This window comes from Pelodiscus sinensis, chromosome 2 (assembly GCF_049634645.1).
Source record: "Pelodiscus sinensis isolate JC-2024 chromosome 2, ASM4963464v1, whole genome shotgun sequence".
In the NCBI taxonomy this organism is placed as follows: Eukaryota; Metazoa; Chordata; order Testudines; family Trionychidae; genus Pelodiscus; species Pelodiscus sinensis.
In genome coordinates this window covers 21195717-21213747 of record NC_134712.1, presented here as the reverse complement: position 1 = coordinate 21213747, position 18031 = coordinate 21195717, and the positions used below count along the sequence as shown (strand labels likewise).

At 43.7% G+C, this 18031-nt stretch overlaps 1 long non-coding RNA gene across 4 annotated transcripts in view; it reads left to right on the top strand.

The window, feature by feature from the left end:
- The first annotated feature begins 246 nt into the window (after positions 1-246).
- Positions 247-18031, top strand: part of LOC102445388 (uncharacterized) — a 124670-nt gene continuing 106885 nt past the window's right edge. For all 4 annotated transcript variants that reach the window (XR_012901240.1, XR_332998.4, XR_003087009.2 and 1 more), the window contains exon 1: positions 247-405. This is a non-coding gene — a long non-coding RNA (uncharacterized LOC102445388). The remainder of the gene's footprint in view (positions 406-18031) is intronic.

Sequence of the window (18031 nt, the reverse complement as noted above, 5' to 3'; positions counted from 1 at the left end):
AGGATGTGTCAAATGGCCCAGTAATTGTGTACATTGCATCCGTATGGAACCTATTTAGAACTGAGATGGAAGCTTTGCTATCACTTCAGATAAATGATAGGCTGTTTGCTCTAGGCACTATTATTGTTGTGTGTTGTAGCAAATTAAACTATCTCCAGAAGTGGAATTTCCCTATGTCTTCCCCCACTCTCTTTTCATGAAGTATACAGGTCCAAATTTGGCCCCCACCTTTTCCCACCTGTTTCTTCTACAGTTCCTACCAGGAAAATTTTCACCAGCCCTGGGTTGTTACCAGTGTTCCTTATAAGGAGCTCTCCCATACAGCCATGCACTAAAAATTCTAAGCCTGCCCACCTCCTTCACACAGCTGCGCCGCAGCCCTTGCTTTCCTGCTGGATTTGGAAGGTGAGTGGTATGGCTTCTCCCATGCCTGGGGCTGGGGCGGGGAGGCTGCTATTCTGGCAGCTGGGGCTGTGTTGGGGAATGGCTGTTCTGCTTGCTGCTGGGCTTTGGGGTTGTGAGGAGGTGGGAGGGCAAGTGTCTGCTGCCGTGGTTTGGGGCCATGGATGGGCGGGGTGCTGCCACCGGGGCTTGAGACAGTGGCCACATGTAGGATTGCCAGCTGTCTGGTATTGATCCAAACAGTCCGGTATTTTCACCTCCTCTCTGGTAAAAAAATTCAGAAAATACCGGACACCTAAAATGTCCAGTATCTTCTGATTTTTTTTCTCTGCCAGAAGGCAAAAATACCGGACACCTGGCAACCCTATGAGACACTCAGCAACCAGACACAGCCCCCAGGTCCCTCCTCGGCCCCTGGATGTCCCCTCTCCCAAATCCCCCCTGCTTACCCGGTTCTGCATTGTGGCTGGAAAGAAAAACAAAATGGCTGCTGGCAAAAAAGCCTTTTTTTTTCTTTTTCTCAACTCCCCCCCCCCCCCCCTTTTTTTTCCTCAACAGAATTTTTTCCCCGGTGTGTTGGGTTTTTTTGGACGGGGGGGGGGGGGGTGTTCGGTACTTTTGGTTAAACCATCTGGCAACCCTAGACGCATGGTGAGTGGGCAGCTACTCTGGGGCAGGGCTGTGTGGCTCAAACACTGAGGGGGGGAGGGGTAGAGAAGACAGAATCTGATAAAGTGAGAGCAAAATCAGCATTTCTTAGTCGTGAGTGGGACTGATTCTGCTCTCACGCAGCTGTAAAATCAGCAATAATGAGAAAACATATATGCAAATAAATGTTTACCCCTTTAAAAAAGAACAGATGCGCACAAAGTAACATTTTGCGAGCTGTGTTATTACAGCTCTAGTTTTGGCGCTCACTCCGTAAATTTATATTCTGATGCATTCAAAATGGAATCACTGTTTTGAACTGTCCTTGAAGACTGAAGTGTAGGGTTTTTACAGTTGTTGGTGGTATGCTTAATGTACTTGATATTAACTTCAGTCTCCCATACTTATACTGGAATAAAAGAATCTTTAAAAATGGAAGGAAAAAGATTTGCTGTAGTACTCCTAAACAGTGGAATATGGAAAATCTAAACATTCTTCAGCACTGCACAAAGCAAAGCCACTTTCCATCTAAAATATGCATCTCTGTATTACTCTTGGCTTTAAAAAAAAGTTCTGGGGTGAGAGTAAAGGTCGTCTGATTTTTTTTGAAGCAGAAATGAGAAGTTGCTGGTTGTGCTTCTAATAGTAACAATAACAGCGCAGGCAGGAGGCATTCTGGGCAACTCTTCCTTTGTATTCCTCCTTGAAACATTATTAATCTGAAATTATTACTTGCTTGGTCTCTGTGACACTATTGACAGTGACTTTTTACTACTACATGCACGTAAAACTGTTGTCAAATGCATTCTTCATCTTCCAGTACTGGTACAAACATTATTTACCAGCTTACTATAAGCTTCTTGTGCTTTTGCCATAACTTACAGATGTCATTAATAGCCCCCATCTCTACCCCCCATTTCTGGTTACTCTTCCCAATACAGTCCAGAAGACACATTCCACTTTCCTCTAGATATAGTAAGTAAAAAGTCCTATATTACAGTGGTTCCCAGCTGCTGGGACATGGCCTGCTGCCAGGTTGTGGACCCCTGGCTGCCAGGCCACGGCGGCTGTGGGGGCATGTCCTACCCTGCCTCTTAGCCAACCAGCGCCGGGCAGGGTTTCATGCCGGCTGTGGAAGGCCTTGCAGAGCTGCTCCGTGTGGCCCTCCTGTTGCACAGAGAAGCACTTTTCCATGCTGGGGGGGAGACCCCATGTCCTGCAGCCTTCCAATTGTGCAGTGAACCGCTCTTCTGCGGCTGGGAGGAGATCCAACAGCCATGGCAGGAGGAAGGTGCTGGGCACTGTACCCCAGCCTGGCCCCCAGAGCTGCCGCCACATGGGCAGCAGTGCAGGGCTAGGTGAGGGGGGCAGGGCAGGCACTAGGGGCTCTGGGAAGGTCTAGTGCTGGGGGGGCTCTGGAGGCTGAGCTAGTAGTGGAGAGGGCTATGGGGGCAGGGCTGGCACTGGGGGCTGCTGGCGATGGTGGAGGTTCTGGGGGAGTTCAGTGCAGTGGGGCTTTGGAAACGGGAGGCTGGTATGGGGGGGGTCTAGTGATGGAGGGGCCTAAGGGGGGGGCTGGTACTAGGGGGTTGGATGCAGGGGATTCTGGGGTCAGTAGCTGGCCCTACGGGGTAGTGGAGGAGTGGGGGGCTCTAGAGATTAGGACTGGCACTGGGGCCTGTGCGGACTGGGCTTTTGGTGGATGGGAAACATATATTTTGCACATTTGCATATTCATCTGCATAATGAATATAGAAATGAATGTTTCCTGTCCATCGAAAGTTTGTGAATAGGTTTGCTGTCCCCGGTATCAAAGTTTGGGAACCACTGTTATATTTATTTAGTATAATTTTGAGTCTGAATGTTCTGTTAGAAGACCCAATGAATTAACTGTAGATGCAAATTGATAATAAATAGCTCTCCCCAGCTGCTGATTTATCTGGCTAGTATACTATACTAGTGTTTTTTACTATACAGGAAAGCCACTTGTCTAAATATTGAGCATGAATTGACCCAGTGATGGCTCAGGTACATGTGATTCTGTTATTGTCAGTGTGTGTGCACAGGGTTCTGAACAGCTGCAATTTTCAGGCCGCTGCAGCTCAGTTGTCTGCCAGCAGGCGTGGCTATGTCTACACTGGCTACTGCACGGCAAAGCTTATGTCCTTCAGAGGTGTTACCCCTCATCTCCCAAGGAAAAAGTTTTGTGGTGGCAAGTACCAGCATGATCAGTGTGTGATGGGCAGGAGCACTCTCCTGATAACAATGTGAATGCCTCTTTTTGGGGTTGGAAATATTTTGTCAGCAAAAGAGCTGATAAACAGCAGCAACACTGCCTGACTTTTAGCGGCATGCATGTGTTGCTGCTGATCTCAGGAGCTAGTGCCCTGCTACGCTTGTCAATGGCGGGCTGGGGGACAGGAGGAGAGGGCAGTTTCCCTGGGACTCAGTGATTCTAAAGGGCCGGAGGCTCTGGCCACTGTTGCCACAGAATGAGCCGTGCGCTGCTCCGTGGCCTCCTACGACTTCTACGGAACTGCGGACAGTGCAGATTTAGAGCAGCCTTGAGGCTCATCTAACATACTGAAAACTTTGCCGTATCAGTTTTCTTTTATTTGACTTCATATTAAACAAACATTTAAAGTCTTGCACCTTGTTACTAATCCCTTGATTTAGTATTCGTTCCTCCATACCATTTTAATTGTTTTTATATATATATAAATAACTTGGGTGCCACAGTGGCACACATCCGAATAAGCGCACATGACCTCACTATTGGTGCAGAAGACAAACCCACTCTGCTCATGGATGGAAAAATCTTAGAGGGAACACCGGTTGTTACTTACCATTATTAGGCCTGTTCTAAATGGAAGTTGTGGTGTCTTTATCTTCTCCACTCTGAATTGTGGGGTTTTTTTTGGTTTTTTTTAGTATAACACTTTTTCCACCTCTCATGACAACACAATCTCAGTCTCCTCAGGGGGGTGTCAGTGCTGCTTTCTAAACAGCTGCAAGGAAGTACAAAATGGAGATGCAGGCTGAAGTCGTCTTCCTAATTCCCTCATCAAGAGACTAAGAAGGTAATCTTGACAACTTCTGCAGACCCTGCTTGCCTCAGGAGGAAAACTCCTCAGGCACTTTCCAACCTTTTGTGTGCTATGTTGTATTGTAGGGCTTTAAATACTGCCAGCCAAGAAAGCAACTTGAACAACATGGCAGGTGGCCGAACAATATCCTCCCTAGTGGGGAAAAAAATGGGCAGTTTTGCTAGAACAATAGACTGACCTTTAAACACTGAAGTGTCTGTAAACATTTATAATTTATTTTTGATCTACAGGTGCTTCCACATGTGGCGATGGCTATAAGGAGCTATGGGGAATAGATGCTTAGGAAAAACATCCAACTGTGGATGAATGAATATTACTGAAAATCAGCTGTATGGCCCCCAAACATTTCTGCAAATCAGCTAACTGGCCACTTCTGCATTTCTCCTTCCATCTGCTTGAATACTCTTGGGTCTGATGCCGATTTTATTTTCCATGGGGAATTTATAACTGATGAACACAAAACCAGTGTTCTGTCACTTGAACTTCTTTCAGAGGAGTACCCCAACCTCTTTTTACCACAAGAGCACTTGGGGGCAAAAAACCCTGCAGTCTCTGATAGATGACCTCTCAGTCTAAGTCTCCTGCTACTTCTCAGGATACAAGTATCAAATCATCACCTTCAAAAAAAGGTGATTTTATTAACAAAACAAAATTTTTTGTTAAAGTGCATTTGGTTGCTAGGTGTTACAGAGCAACTAAGAAAAACAAAACACAGAGAAACATAGCCTGTCTGGCTGTGGTTTAGGTACAATGAATGTGGGAGAGGGGTGCACCTGAATTAGCTCAGAAGTTAACCAATCAGCAAATCATAGAAAATAAACTGAGCACGACTATTTTTTCCCTATTACTGACGATTCACTTCAAGGTCCAGTCCATTTCTATGCCCTGTATTCCTTGAAGGCATGATAGTCCTGCCTGGATTTAAAACATCCTGCTTCCTCAGCTCCTGGCTTAAACTGCACAAAGGAAAAACAGCTGGCTGGTATATCTTAACAATTCAAATTTCAACACTATCCCATTGGTTCTTCTGGCTCCCTGCCAACACCCCCTAGCTATTCGAGTTTAACCCTTTAATCACCGAATGGTGGCCAACACTCCTCCTAGCCATCACAGATGTGTAAGCAAAGGACTGATTTTGTGGCATGACTTGAATTATGGTAGATTGGTTTGGGGAATGCTGATGAAACAGTTGTTTAGCCACATGGATGAGCTTCCATGTGAACAGTATGTGAGTTTACTAGCCTTTTCACCAGCCAGTAATATTTACACTGTCTTATTTTGTGTGAGGCATCACATAGTACATAACAGTAAAGTCCTTGTTTCCAAAGGATTTAAGGGCTATTTCCTCTTGGGCTCAGTCCTATTAGTACTTCCTTTGCTGCATATGCTCAACATGCCTCAGGTGGCATATGATCAGGATTCAGGATCAAATTTAGTCCTGAGAGCTACTGAGTACTCTCCACTCTCAGGGTATGTCTACACTACCACCCTAGTTCGAACTAGGGTGGTAATGTAGGCAACCGGAGTTGCAAATGAAGCCCGGGATTTGAATTTCCCGGGCTTCATTTGCATATAGCTGGGCACCGCCACTTTTAAATGTCCGCTAGTGAGGACTCCGTGCCGTGCGGCTACACGGACTAGGTAGTTCGGACTAGGCTTCTCCGGTTGCCTACATTACCACCCTCGTTCGAACTAGGGTGGTAGTGTAGACATACCCTCACTTATCTGACAAAGGCTATGTCTGCACTGCAGAGCTCTGCTGTGTCCAGGGAATGTGTCTCCTTTTCTGAAAAAAATTTCAGAAAAGCAGACTTTTTTTTTCAGCATCCCTGTAAATCTTGTTCTACAAGGAAGAAGGGATGTTCTGAAAGAGGGTTTTTCCCCACCATTTGGCTCCATGTAGATGAGACAAATGTTGGAAAAGCCTCTTTCGGAAGACAATTGAAAAAGATACACAAATTGTGAACTGCAACTTGCATATCTTTTTCCGACTTTTCCCTCCGTGTAGACATAGTAAATGAGTGGAGGCCACTCAACACTTCACAGGATTGGGCCCTTACACAGTAAGGCTACGTCTAGACCAGTATGATTTTCCACAAATGCTTTTAACAGAAAAGTTTTTCCGTTAAAAGCATTTGCGGAAAAGGGCGTCTAGATTGGCACGGACGCTTTTCTGCAAAAGCACTTTTTGCGGAAAAGCGTCCATGCCAATCTAGACGTGGTTTTGCACAAGAAAGCCCCGAATGCCATTTTTGAGATCGGGGCTTTTTTGCGCAAAACAATACCGCATTGTCTACGCTGGCCCTCTTGCGCAAAAGCATTTGTGCAAGAGGGCTTTTGCCTGAACGGGAGCAGCATAGTATTTCCGCAAGAACACTGACAATCTTACATGAGATCATCAGTGTTCTTGCGGAAATTCAAGCGGCCAGTGTAGATAGCTGGCAATTTTTTCCACATTTTGTGGAAAAACTTGCCAGTCTAGACACAGCCTAAGGGTATGGCTACACTAGCCACCCTAGTTCGAACTAGGGTGGCTAAATGTAGTCATTTGAACTTGCAAATGAAGCCCAGGATTTAAATATCCCAGGCTTCATTTGCATGTTCCCGGGTGCCGCCATTTTTAAATGCCTGGTAGCTCGAACTACCTGCCCGCGGCTACACGCGGCACGGGCTAGGTAGTTCAAATTAACACTCTTAATTCAAACTACCGTTACTCCTTCTGCAATAAGAGTGCTAATTCGAACTACCTAGCCCGTGCGGCATGTAGCCACGGGCAGGTAGTTCGAGCGACTGGGCATTTAAAAATGGCGATGCCCAGGAACATGCAAATGAAGCCCAGGATATTTAAATCCCGGGCTTCATTTGCAAGTTCGAATGACTACATTAGCCACCCTAGTTCGAACTAGGGTGGATAGTGTAGCCATACCCTAAGACTCTTATGAGGGAATTACTGTTCTTTAACCAGTTAAGGCTGGTATGAATTTTACCCCCTCCTCCTCCCACAAGGATAGCAAGGTTTGGATTTGGTCTTAAAGCAAAACTCAGATGATCATTGACCTGGGCTAAAGGATTGCCTTAAATTCAAAAGGGACTCCTGTTCCTCAGAATATCTACCCCCTCCCTCAACAGGCTTCCCTGCCCTAAAACGAGGCCCTGCATTTCTGGGATGAAGTGAAAATGCTACAGAGTGGGAACCCTCATACCAGTATTTTTGATGACTACTATCTTGCTCATTTCCAGCTACAGTTATTAGATTAGCAAAGAAAAAGAAGACTTATGGTTGCCCGGCCCTGGCAGCATCTTCTGACAGTGAACAGGTGACTTCTAGATGCCATATTCAGCAGCACTGGGCTGTTCCTTCCTTCTGCTACTGCACTGTAATGGCTCCGGGGATTGCATAGATGCAGTGTGCTAAAGATTGTCTTTCAGAACAATTGAAACACTAAAGCGACTGGGACTTTTCAGATTGGAAAAGAGGAGACTGAGGTATATAAAATCATGAGTGGTGTGGAGAGGGTGAATAAAGAAAAGTTATTCATTAGTTCCCATAATATAAGGAGTAGAGGACACCAAATGAAATTAATGGGTAGCAGGTTTAAAACTAAGCGACAGTTCTTCTTCACACAGTGCATAGTCAGCCTGTGGAACTCCTTGCCATAGGAGGCTGTGAAGGCTAGAACTATAACAGAGTTTAAAGAGAAGCTAGATAAACTCATGGGCTACGTCTACACTGGCCCCTTTTCCGGAAGGGGCATGTAAATTTCACTAGTCGTCGTAGGGAAATCCGCGGGGGATTTAAATATCCCCCGCGGCATTTAAATAAAAATGTCCGCCGCTTTTTTCCGGCTTTTAAAAAAGCCGGAAAAGAGCGTCTAGACTGGCCCCGATCTTCCGGAAAAAGTGCCCTTTTCCGGAGGCTCTTATTCTTACTTTGAAGTAAGAATAAGAGCCTCCGGAAAAGGGCACTTTTTCCGGAAGATCGGGGCCAGTCTAGACGCTCTTTTCCGGCTTTTTTAAAAGCCGGAAAAAAGCGGCGGACATTTTTATTTAAATGCCGCGGGGGATATTTAAATCCCCCGCGGATTTCCCTACGACGACTAGTGAAATTTACAAGCCCCTTCCGGAAAAGGGGCCAGTGTAGACGTAGCCATGGAGGTTAGGTCCATAAAAGGCTATTAGCCAGGGGGTAGGAATTGTATCCCTGGCCTCTGTTTGTCAGAGGCTGGAGATGGATGGCACGAGACAAATCGCTTGATCATTGTCTTCAGTCCACCCCCTCTGGGACACTTGGCACTGGCCACTGTCAGCAGACAGGCTACTGGGCTAGATGGACCTTTGGTCTGACCCAGTACAGCCATTCTTATGTTCTTAACACTGTCAGTATCATGTGACATGCCAGATAACTAAACTCGGATCAGAATCTCTCTGTTCTATACTTGTATTTGAGAGTCACTCAGAATTAGGGTTGCCAACTCTGACTAAAGCTACTGAGAGAGATTTTTTTTCCCAGTATGACATAATATCATTTTCTTTAAAAATTCCTAAAAGAATCCCCCAGATTGCTTTCAACAGGGAGATTGATGTTGATTCCAGGAGGTTCCTGGCCAATCCTGGAAAGTTGGAAAAAAACCTCAAAATCCAGAGCTAACCTTCTAATGCACATTTTTACACAGCCTTTGATCTGACATAGCCTGCAATATTGTGAGATTCTGTTATCATAGGCAGGGATTGATTTATAAGAGTTATTTGTTGAAGAGAATACCCTAAAATGAGAGAGACAAACTGGTTTCCACACAACCTGAGTCTCAGCTTTTTGTCCTTTGTGTACTTGAGACATGACACCCAGTCTGGAAATCGAACTTAGCACACACACAGCTACTGGCTGCATAATTTACTAGATGAATATGTATTACAGGCAACAGCTAATCATAAATTAGTTTTTCAGTCCTTCCTGCTGCAGGCTACATTATTCCCAAGGTTTAGGCCAGTATCCATTGGAGTATAGGTGTAGGGGCCACTGACACATTCTATTAGGAGGAGGAGTTATTTCAAAATAATGGACAGCTTATTTCAAAATGTGTAAACCTCATTCTATGAGGAATAACACTAATTCCAAAGTAAGCTGTGTGTAAACACTTCACTGCTGCTATTTTGAAATAGCCCCTCTAAGTTATTCCTCCCCAGTGTCTCCTGTGGCTCTATAGCAAGATAGCACATCTACATTAGGGAAGCCTTCCTTGGACTAATTTGGAGGCTTCCCAACAGTGTAGATGTGCTATTTCGAAATTAGCTATTTTGGAAAAACTATTGCGGAATAGCTTATTTTTAAAGTAACTGTGCAGCATAGAGGTAACCTAAGGGAATGAGTCCAGTTCCCTACTGTATCAGACTTTCTCTGACTTTGGGAAGTTTCTGGGCCTCAGTTTATCTGTAAAATTAGAGGGGGAGTAGCACTTTTCAGGGTATTGGGATGATCAGGGCTCACCAAACCACGGAGAGCCCCGCTTGCCAGCCACGCGGTTCGGCACGCTGTGCATGTGCAGACCGCACTGCACATGCGCTGACCGCGTTGCACCGTCTTGTAATCTACTCACCATAGGCGAGTAGATTACATTAATTGTCGATCCCTGGGGATGATAAATACACTAAAGATTGTGAGGTGGACAGCTAAGTTGGCAGAGCACCAGGTTTTTCTACATCTACACTGACAGCTTCTTGCACAAGAACTGTTTTGCGGAAGAGTTCTTGCACAAAGGCTATGTCTAGACTACAACCCTTTTTCATAAAAGGGATGCAATCTAGACATAGCCAAAGAGTCTTCCACAAAAGTGTGTCTACACTGGCATGAGCTTTTGCGCAAGAGATGTGCTTTTGTGCAAGAGCGTCTATGGCAGTGTGGATGCTCTCTTGTGCAAGAAAGCTCTGATGGTCATTTTAGCCATAGGGGTTTCTTGCGCAAGAAATTCATGTTGCTTGTCTACATTGCCCTCTCGTGCAAGAGCTCTTGCGCAAGAGGGCTTATTCCTCAGGGGAAGAGGAATAACTGTTCCGGAAAAGCCCTGTTCTCTGACACTAGACTGTAAATTTACTTGTGCAAGAACGCGCCTGCAGTGTAGACACCCAGCAAGTTTTTGCACAAGAACAGCTGTTCTTGTGGAAGAAGCCACCAGTGTAGACGTAGTATATATTGTATAACTGTATTTAAAAAAATGCTGTCTCTTCTTATGCAGTTTGATTTATCATGTGACAACGAAAACCAGGCAGGGTCCTGGTAGTGTTGGGTGGGCTTCAGAGTGTGCTGCCCCTGAAAGAATAGCTTGAGGAAAAAATAAGATGGATCTATATCTATCAAATCTTGTGGCATTTGGCTGTGCCACATGGGTCCTGCACTTCTAGGTAGTTATGGTATGCCTCAGAGGCTCACTGTGACCCTCCACACTTCCTCTTACCTTTTCTAAAGGACAGAGTCACAGCTTACACACTCATCATTGAGAAAGTTAAAAGGATTGGGATGAAACCCCTCCATTACCCTGGCATCTCTTTCCAGCAGCAGAATTTTTAGTGGTTTGGGAGGAGACCCAGGCCCACCCACTACTCCAGGTTCCAGCCCAGACAGTCTAGATAGCAGCAACTGATGGTAGGGTAGCCAGATGATTTCAACAAAAATACTGGACACACTTGACATTACAATCTATATTACATCTTATTTAGAAAATACTAGACACTTATATTTTCTCCTTTTGTTTCCTGAACAGAAAGCTCAAATACTGGCCTGTCCACTTCAAAACTGGACACTCAGCACCCCTAACTGATGGGGGTTTTCCTCTAGGCCAAATACAGCAGACTTTTCCCTGGGCCACTTCCCCAAAAACTCCCCTAATACCTTCTCCCTGGTACTAGAGTGAATCTTTCCTGCTTCAGTACAGTCTTTCTTTTCTCAGCAATTCACTACTTCCCCCTCTCAACCCTTCACTCTTCTCCTTCACCCTTCCTTAGCTAAGGGGAAACCTTTTAAAGTAGCCCAGCAGGTCTTAACTGTCTGCAGGTGCCTGATTAGCCTGCTGCTTCAGGCGAGCTCTTAATTAGTCTCAGGTTCCTGCCTGACTTGATTACATGGCAGCAGTCTCTGGCAGTTTATTCCGGGAACAGAAAAGCATTCACTCAGCTCCTGGTATGTCTATGCTCTACCAAACTACCGTAGCCACCTGTGCTGGGTCTGTCAATATACACACACAGGTTGAAACTCTCTTAACTGGGACTCTCTGGTCTGGCAACATCTGTGCAAGCTGGCAGGGTAATGAGGTTTCCCAGCAAGGCTGTAGGAGCCCCATGCATGGCAGCAGGAGCCTTACACAGAGACAGCAGGGTTGCACAGTGGGGCACTGAGCGCCCAGTGTGCAAAGGCAGCAGGGCTGCCAGGTGCTGCAGCAGGAGCTAGGTGTGCACACAGTCGGCAGGGCTGCCTGGTGTGGCAGTGGGAGCCCAGTGAGCAGAGGCAGCAGAGCTGCCCAGCACAGCAGCAAGAGCTGGGCGCAACAGCAGGAGACCAGTGCACAGAGGTAGGGTAGCGGGAGCTGACAGGGCAGTGGGCTCAGCGAGGAGGGAACCAGCTGGGAGGGCAGTGGTTGGGCCAGAGCTGGAGGGGGCTTCTGGCAGGGGTCTGGCAAAATTCCTGATCCTAATTCTGAGGGTGCTGGACCAGGGAGGTCCCGTGTGTGTGTGTATGTATGTATGTATGTGTGTGTGTGTGTATATATATATATATATATTCAAATAAATTCTGGCTGAATACAATAATTTAAAATAGACTATTCCTTCCATTGAACTCCTTGTGGGAGTCTGTTCATGGCCCACATGCAGGTGTGCAGCTGAGGGGCAGGTTTTAAGAACCTTTCTCTGCTAGTTGGCTGGATTATACAGCATGCACATGTCTTTTAGGGTATATCTACATTTGCTGTGCTGATGTGTAGGCAGACCTCAGCATAGCTCACTCAAATAGCAGTAAAGTTTCTGTAGCCTAGATTATCTGCCTGAATACAAGACTGCCTGGGATTCTGGGTATGTAATACAGCAGTTGTGACTTTACAGCAGGTATTAGCAAGCTAGGGCAGGTATGTCTACATGTCATAGAATCATAGAATACTAGGACTGGAAGGGACCTGGAGAGGTCATCGAGTCTAGTCCTCTGCCCTCATGGCAGGACCAAATACTGTCTAGACCATCCCTGATAGACATGTATCTAACCTACTCTTAAATATCTCCAGAGATGGAGATTCCACAATCTCCCTGTGCTGCAATCACATCTCCTGATTGCCGGGTAGACCTACCTTTTGTTTTGTTAGTGATGACGTAATGGCCAACCCATGGCTATGCCTTTTAACAACACAGCTGTTCTCCTGTACTTTGCAACTGTTTTTTCTTTAACTGCAGAAACCCCTTTCCCTGCCCCAAACCCAATGAAAAAGATGTTGTTAAAGCCTACAGAGGAAAAATACAGCAAAAATAGTTTAACTACGGGGAGACATGGAGAAGTAGTTTAATTTCTGTAGTTTCCAATTTCCTGCAGGCCACTGGATGCTGCTCTATATTCTGTTTTAAAAGTTCTCTATTTTATAATGTACATTACATTTGTGTAGTGATTATAAAATGATAAAAATGAAGATTTAATATACTCCCTTTGTTCTCCATTACTTTTTAAAATTGAAAGGAAAAGCTGTATGCATTTAAGTCTTTGATTCCAAATAAATGGGGACAAAATAATTTTAGTGAAAAGTTACTAATAATTTTGATAGGTTTTTCTAATAACTGGGAAAGCAGGAAATACTGTGAGAGAACCTTTTCATACTATGCCCAGCTCCTCCCAGGATTAAAATCCCTCATAACATCTCTGGAACTGGCCCATATGAAAAACAGCTGTAGTTGAACTGAGCAAATGTTGCACTCTTCCTGTGCCTGGAAAGCATTTTTTATTAACTGCACCAAAAAAGGAGGGAAAAAGTCCTCACCAGTTTAATTTCTGTTATTAAAACCTGCAGTAGGGAAAAATATTCCAGCAGATGTAGTTTAGCTAATGGAAACAGGAAGATGAGTTTCAATTCCATCTCTAGTTTCGAGTATATTGCTGATTATAGGCAGGTAAGTTGTATTTTAATAACTTTTAAATGTACAGTATCCAGTGGATTCATGGATGAGCTTTTAGCAGGTAGCTCAGTGAATTAATTCACTAAATAATTTGGAACTGCGAAGACGTCAGTGAAAACTAGATTCACAAATCCCATGCTTTTCTATCTTGTCTTATTAGAGTGCTGTCACTTGAATAAAGCATATCATGCTTACATTTCAGGTAAGATCTCTCTAGAATTTGGTTGATAATATAGTATCAGAAAGCACGTTTAAAAGGATTTGTCCTTCTATTGAGGTATCTGAGACATTCTGGGTCCAGATACACCAAGGGGAGAACAAGAGTTCTGAAAACCAAAGAATAAACAGTGAAATCAACTGATTATATAAAATATTATTGCACTATAAAAGTGTATTGCATAAGGTATCAATTAAAATTTGTGACTCACTCATCATGAATATCATTGCATGATATATGTATGCGTTGTATGTAAAGAATTGCATATAAGTGCTGGTAAATTGAGGATGGAGGATAGGTCTATCAATGACTATTAGTCAAGATGCAAAGGGATGTAGTCATACACTTGGGGAGACCCTAAAAGGAGGGAAAGATCGGAGATGGATCATTCCAACTTCCCTGCTCTGTATACTCCCCTTGAAGCTTTGGTACTGGCCACTGTTAGGATAGGGTGGACTATTGGTCTGACCCAATATGGCAGGTCTCATGTTGCTATGAGACAATGATTAGAAATGATTGAATTGTCTATACATCAATGCAAGGAGACTCAGTCACGAAAAGAGGGGTTGTACATGCTCATTTAAAAACAGAAAGTCAATCTAGCTGGCATTACTGAAAATTGGTGGGATGATTCATATTATTGAAATGTTGAAATGTGATTATTTTAGTAGATAAAAGTGTAGTGGCTGTGGAACTCAGATGGAAAAGTCATTACCTGTTTCCAGGATGCTGATAACTCAGAAGATTATCTTGAATGCTTATGAATCAGTGTCCCAACAGAGAAAACACAAGATGGGCTATTAACTGGTGTAACCCACACACCTAGGCTACGTCTACACTGGCCCCTTTTCCGGAAGGGGCATGGTAATTTTTGAGATCGTAATAGGGAAATCCGCGGGGGATTTAAATATCCCCCGTGGCATTTAAATAAAAATGTCCGCCGCTTTTTTCCGGCTTTTAGAAAAGCCGGAAAAGAGCGTCTACACTGGCCAGATCCTCCGGAAAAAACCCTTTTCCGGAGGATCTCTTATTCCTACTTCGAAGGCAAAGTCTCAGAGGTGCGGGACACCCAGAGGGGGACGGTCCCCAGCAGACCACAGGCACCTGGTCTCAAGCGGCAACAGCGGCGGTTCCCGCGCTCCTGAGGCTTTGCTCTGGCAAAGCCTCAGAAGCGCGGGAACCCGCCCGGTGCCCCTGGTCTGCTGGAGACGGTCTCCAGCAGACCAGGGGCACCGGAGCAGCTTACGAACGGGGCTTTCTCGCCCCGGAGCTCGCAGGTAGCAATCCGCTACCTCGACCTCCGGGGCGAGAGCCCCGTTCGTAAGTGCGGATCCGACGTAAGTCGGATCCGCGTAAGTCGGGGACTGCCTGTATTAGACTTTGTCCTAATAGATAAAGAAGAATTGATCACAGAACTAAAAAATAATTTTAGCTTGGGTATCAGTGATCATGACTTGATCACATTTATAATGTGCAAGCAGAAAAAAGTCCAGAAAAGCTGAAAACAATTTTAAGCCTGGAAGGAAGAATTTAATTAGATACATGTGAATGGTAGTCAGGAATGATTTAACAATGTCTTAGTGGATGCCCAAAAAGCCACAATTGAGTAGAAAGGCCATATTGGTTAAAAAACTGACCTGATTTAGAGGGGAATGAAGGCAGCTATAAAAATAATATATAGCTAATGCAAGAAAGAAGAAGTTAATAATAATAATGAATATAAATGACAAGTTCGGAACTGTAGAAAATCGATAAGGGAAACCAAAGGATACAGGGAGAAATCTGTAGCAAGCATAATTAAGGACAATAAAAAGACATTTTTAAAATTACCTGACTATAATACCAGTCCATTACCAAATGGAAATGATAGAAATATCAATAATGCAGAAAATGGCGGAAGAGTTCAATAATATTTCTGTTCTGTATTTGGGGAAACCAGATAATATAGTAGTCTCATCATCTTGTGAGAACACTTTTTATTCCACTAGCATCTCTGGAGGATGTTAAACAGTACCTACTAACGTTACATTTTTAAATTAGCAAGCCCAGTTAACTTGCATCCTTGAGTTGTAAAAGAGCTCTCTGAGGAGCGTGTTGGATTATTAATATTGATTTTCAATAAATCTTTGAGCAATGGGGAATTTTCAGAAATTGGAAGAAAGATAATGTGATACCAATTTTAAAAGAAGTGTAAACAGACCTATTATTACTCAGGTTCATCCTGTCAGCTTGACGTCAGTAACTGGCAAGATCATGGAGCTTGATTAATAAATAAATGAAGGAGCATAATTAATGCAAATCAAGGTGCATTTCTGGAAAATAGATTCTATTTTCAGGGCAAACTAACCTTTTTTTTAATGAGATTACAAATGTGATTAAAGTAATAGAGTTGGCTCAATACTTCTGTAAGAAATTTTACTTGGTGCCATAACATTCTGAAGAATTTAAAATTAACGTGTCATACATTTAAAGATTTAAAACTGATTATTCGATATATCATAAAGTAATTGCAAATGAAGAATTGTCATCAAGTGGATGTTTCCAATGGACTTCCACAGGGATCAATTCTTGGTGTTGCAGTGGGTAAAGTTTTTATGAATGACCTGGTGCAAATTGTTAAATCATTACTGCTAATGTTTGCAAATGAGAAAAAATCAAGGGAGTAGAAGAGAATGAAGAGTTTAGGTGACTGATTCAGAGTGATGAAGATCTCTTGGTAACTTGTGGTCAAGCAAGTAATATGCATTTTAATATGGGTATTTGTAAATGTACGCATCTAGGAACAAAAAATATAGGCCATACTTATAGGATGGGGGACTTTATTCTAGGAAACAGAGACTCTGAAAACATTTTGGTAGTTGTGGTAGAGAATCAACTGAAAAAGAGCTCCCAATGTTATGCTGTGGTTGAAAGAGGAAAAATTGAATAGGAGTCGAGAGGTAATTTTACCTCTGTATTTGGCACTGGTGCAACCACCACTGGAATACTGTCTCTCTGGTGCCCATCATTCAAGAAAGATATTGGTAAATTGGGGAGGATTCACAGAAGAGCCATGAGAAAGATTAAAGGATTAGAGAACATTCCTTAAAGAGATCAATCTGTTTAACAAGTCGACAATTAAAGGGGGACTCAATTAAAATATGTAAGTTCCTACCTGAGGAACAAATATTTAATAATGGACTCTTCAATCTAGCAGAGAAAGATATCCTATAACTTAAGGGCAAGAAGTAGAAACCTGACAAATTCACACTGGATATAAAGGGTAAATTTTTTTGACAGTGAGTAAATATCGCTGGAACAAATTTAGCAAGGGTTATGGTGGATTCTTCATAAATGATCATTTTTAAGTCAAGATTGCATGTTTTGCTAAAAGATCTGCTATAAGAATTAGTTTGGAAAGTTCTATGGTCTGTGTCATATGGAAGATCGAGCGGAATGATAATAGTAGTTTCTTCTGGCCTTGGAATCTATGATTCTATGAACCTTTACTTGTGGGCAATTATCCTTTTAATAGCCTCTGGAGCTGGGGTCGGCAACCTTTTCAAACTAAAGAGCCAAACCACATCAAAATTCAAAACAAGTGGTCAACAAAGAGCTGTATAAGAATGCCCATTTGCATGACTTGAAAAATACAACATAATGTTATTGATAAATTGACATGATGATTAATAATAGCATAAGTAGTTATTAGGAGTGGAAAAGTTGTTTTCTGATGTACTTAATAGTGGACTCAATTGATTTGGAGACATTTTTATTCAAGACAGGCCCATACACAGAAATTTCTGTGCGGGGCGGTGTGCGTTTTCTGTAAATGTGGGCTGCAATTTTTTTAAATAAAGGGGTCATGCAATGAGTGTGCATAAGAGAGGTCAATGAAAAATGTGAGTGGAAACAGTGATTGATAAAATGATTTTGTTATAAACACACACAGCAGACCAAGGTGGTCGGTGTCTCACACACACACACACACACACACTGCAGTGTACGTGTGATCTCTCTTTCTCTCACTTGCTCACTCTGTAGGCCAGGGTGATCTTACACACATGCTGCAGGACACACATTCACCAATGCACTCTGCTTTCCCGGGGCGCCCTACATTCTGGGGTCTGGCAGACAGCAGGGGTCTGGCCAGACTGGGGTAGAACCCAGGTGTTCCTCCCTGCTCTGTAGATGCGAACTAAGTTATTTCGGAATAGCGCTAGTTATTTCATAGAATCATAGAATACTAGGACTGGAAGGGACCTGGAGAGGTCATCGAGTCCAGTCCCCTGCCCTCATGGCAGGACCAAATACTGTCTAGACCATCCCTGATAGACATTTATCTAACCTACTCTTAAATATCTCCAGAGATGGGGATTCCACAACCTCCCTGGGCAATGTATTCCAGTGTTTGACCACCCTGACAGTTAGGAACTTTTTCCTAATGTCCAACCTAAACCTCCCTTGATGCAGTTTAAGCCCATTGCTTCTTGTTCTATCCTCAGAGGCCAAGATGAACAAGTTTTCTTCCTCCTCC